At 32.7% G+C, this 3,914-nt stretch overlaps 1 pseudogene; it reads right to left on the bottom strand.

The window, feature by feature from the left end:
- Window positions 1-1,022: 1,022 nt before the first annotated feature.
- On the bottom strand, window positions 1,023-2,911 carry LOC148940401 (uncharacterized; annotated as a pseudogene).
- Window positions 2,912-3,914: the final 1,003 nt, after the last annotated feature.

Here is a 3,914-nt window from a genome sequence, read left to right as displayed (position 1 = left end):
TCAATGCTTTTTGCTGCAACCCTTCATGCAGCACAGTGGATTTATGCTCTGCTTGCCAATTCTGGGCCCGGAGTTTGAACCCCGCACTAGCAAGGTTGTGCGACTAGCTTGCTAATAATCCCTGTACGAAAGGCCCAGCAACTGAAACATCGATTTGACGATTTATACCCCGGAAATGGTCTGAAGGATCTTTATCCCTTTTTTTCTTTGCTGCTCGAAAATGTCAAGTCTCATTTGATGGTCCAGGCTGTTCATTTCTCAAATAGTCCCACAAATAGAAACTGACCAGGAGTTAGTACTCATAGCATTTTAATGCTTTTAATTTTTAAATTGTTTGTCAATCGTTATTTCTTTAATTCATTGTTTAATAAGCAATCCCTGAAGATTTTGATTTTATCAGTATTGTTTTAGCAGGAAATGGTTCCAACAGTCATTTTAGGGACAGTAAATAACCATAGGTCATTTCTGAGGTTGATAAATATCTCGTTTTGTATTTCCAATAAGTGCTTTGCACGAACTTTGGATGTCCTCCTGTTGGGATTCCTTCAGAAAAATATCCAACATACATGATCCTATTTTTATATTGTAGATAGGTAATGTTAGTTGGCAGACCAAGTTTTTGAATGGGACACATTCTTTTAAGTCTTGTGCATTTGCTAATAGCATATTTCCTTCTGTCTTGGTCAATTAGCAAATATTTAGCCTCTGGCACAATGTTTACGAAGGAATTGGTTTCTTTAATATTAACAAGAAAGGTAGAAATTTTATATATATCATATATTGATTGTTGATTGATTAGGGGTATTGTTACTACTGCAAAAAGTTGATCGTTTATTTCTGTAATATGTACTTTTAGTTTGGTGTTATATAGGAATAGGTTAGCAACTTCTGGTTCCACTGGTAAATGGAGACCGAATGTTAGGTTGGTTTTAATCTCATCTAGGATATTTTTTAAGCTAGTTGGGTCAACTAAGTCATGTGATAATGTTCCGCCTGTTAACGCAAATAAGGCAAATTCAAATTTACTCACATCTGTAGCTACGTCCAGGTATGGACGTAGCTAAATTTAGTAACGACATAGTTATGATGTCTATTGATATTGGTGTTAATCCAGAATCTGATAATACGCAGTCCACTTCAGTTTTCAAGTGATTCTTGGCATTAATTGTCCTTGATATTGTCTTGAACATAGTGTTGATTTCGTCTTCGTGATTGCTAGCTATGCTTGCTTATATTTTCTTACTATGTAGTGTTATGTTCAATGCAGCATTCAATTTTTTTACATTTTCTATGAATATGTTTAAGTCTTCATTGGTTGATAACCCAAAGAGTTGTGAGGCAAGTTCACCAATGATTGGTATTAAGCTTGTGGACCTTTGATATCTGCTTTTTCTGAAAAAGACTTCAAATATTCTTGTTGTGCTTTGCTTTAGTTTTTGTATTTCAGTATTGAATAATTCAAATAATGTTTGCAACCTTTGTCTGTACAATATTATGAAGGTCTGATGATTTCATAATTTCAGGGCATTTTCCTTGCTCAATTCTGGGAGTATTTCCAAATTTATCTTTTTTAGGTTCATCAGCTGCCAGTCGTGCACAAATTTTCTTTCTATCAATAGTCCAACATTCTCTTGGGTAGTCATCATCATTCTTACAATTTTTATTTCCTTTGATGCATTCCACGGTAATCATTTTCAATGATTGGGATTCTCATTCGTAGTCCGATATTTTTAATCGTTAAAGATTTCCATACCCACCTGGTGGTTTGGGGTAGCTGTCTAATTGTTATGTAATTCTCGTTCGGATATATCATTTTGAGGAGGGAATTGGTTGTGGTTTCAGAGATTGATGTTTCCAATTCTATAGGTTCTGGGGTAACGGTTATTATTTCTCTTGTATTTTCTATAAGTTCTGGGGTAATGGTTATTACCTTGTTTGTTGTGACATTTAGGGGCATTGTGGTTTTGTTATCTCCACCTATATTTATTGTTGAATTTATTTTTCTACAAAAATATTGACATTTAAATTTGTGTATTGGTTTACTTACATTGTTTGTAGAATTGGTAGTTATTTCTATTCCTTCAGTGCCTTTTATTATTCCTGGTATTTTTCTTTCTTTTAACACCTCATTCGTCTTTATTGTGGTTATTTGAATTGGAGGTGGAGTGGCTTTTGATGTATCCTTAGGAGTTGCATCTTCTTCAATTTCGATTGGTCGAGTTTTTAGTACTTCAGATTTAGGTGTACTGGACTGCATAGTGTCTTGGGGATTAGTTGTGACCTTAGTGTTTATCTCAGGAATTGTTACGTCATCATAGATTTTTACTAAGACTTTTTTGTTCCTTAGTCCCTTGAGAAAGTTCCATGTATTAGGTCCTTTGAGAAAGTTCCATATATTTGGTATTTCATTTATCAGTGCATAGTTTCCGTCATAAAATTTCCTTTCTTTCGCAGGGGGTTGAATTGGAGTTCTTGTGTCTTGATGTGGTCCTTTATCATTTTTGGAGGATGGGTGATCCTTTATTGATCTTTTTTGTCTATCTCCCTTTGCACTTATTCCTATTTCTTTATCCATTTTGGCCATTTTCTTATCAAAATCATCTATTAGGTTTTTTGACTTCAAGTTTGGGATAATGGGAAATGATATATCCTTCTTCTCTTTTGGTAAGCTTTTACTTGCTTGTAATCCTTTTTCCGATCTTAGAAATTGAAAGATTGAGTCCTTTAGTTCATTTGTATTTCTCTCTAGTCTCATTACTTTGAGAAATAACGTCTCAAAAGGTTTTGGATCTAGTTTCATGAATATCTTCAATGGATTGTGGCTGGCTAGAAGCAAATTTTCGTGCTTAAATATTAATCCGTGTTTTACTGTGTCCTGAGCTTTTATATGTAGAATGAAAAGGCTCATCATTATTGATCTGATCATCATTTTGGTTTCTAAAATTAATGTTACCATTAGTTAGGTATGTTAATAAGAACTACTTATTTGACCTTCATTTGAAACATTTGATGGTAAATATTGTTTTGTTTACACAATGCCTACTGATGTTTCTTGATGTAGAATTATAGAGTCTATTGGAGCTTAGAAGTAATCAGAGTATCGGCATCGTTAATCATAATTTGTTTAAATTGTGAGTTTGCATACCCAACAATATTTAGTTAATGTCCATATTTAATTACACATTTGCTAGGACTAATATTTTTATTTATCGTCTATGCTCTGCTAAATTGTTTTATATGAGTAAGCTAAAGCACTTATTACCTACTAGTTGTCACAACATTAAGCATTGTATCATGCATTAAGGTTAGTTGGCGCAATTCCATTATACATCTTTTAGGTTTTTTGTTGTGTTAACTGGGTTCAATTTACTCATTTGGTAACATATCCCCTATGGTGGATATTAGTATTAATTGTAATTAAAACATCTTATACGTTAATTGTTTAACACAATTAGTTCTTGAATGGATTTATTTTAGATATATGGGCTAGTAGGCCTATGTCACCTTAATTTAGGTTTGATTAGGTTAATGTTTAGTTCATAAGTTTTCAATTTTTGAGGCTTGTATATGTTTTAATTTAGTTAGTTTTTATACATTTGTTTTCTTTGTAGATTAGTAATTTTGTATATAGTTTAACGATGATTCTAGATGGTGCTTCGGTCATTCTAATGTTTGGTTGTTTTAATTTACCAATTGTGTTAGTCGTCCTTACGTATTCTTAGTGTATAGATCCATATAGGATGTTTATCCTTTAGCTAAAGTTTATTTAGTGGCTATACTAGTTTTTTTAAAAGTATTCCAATATATATATATAATTTAAAGGAATTACATTGATAATATAGTTAACATTGTTTCTAACATTGTCTTTCATGTTTTGTAGCACTATAAACTTGGGAACCTCACTTACTTCAAGC

The sequence above is a fragment of the Artemia sp. Qi Xiang Cuo genome, chromosome 19 (genome assembly GCF_049724085.1).
Source record: "Artemia sp. Qi Xiang Cuo chromosome 19, ASM4972408v1, whole genome shotgun sequence".
In the NCBI taxonomy this organism is placed as follows: Eukaryota; Metazoa; Arthropoda; class Branchiopoda; order Anostraca; family Artemiidae; genus Artemia; species Artemia sp. Qi Xiang Cuo.
The sequence above is the reverse complement of the archived record's forward strand: the minus strand, read 5'-3'. Positions and strand labels throughout refer to the sequence as shown.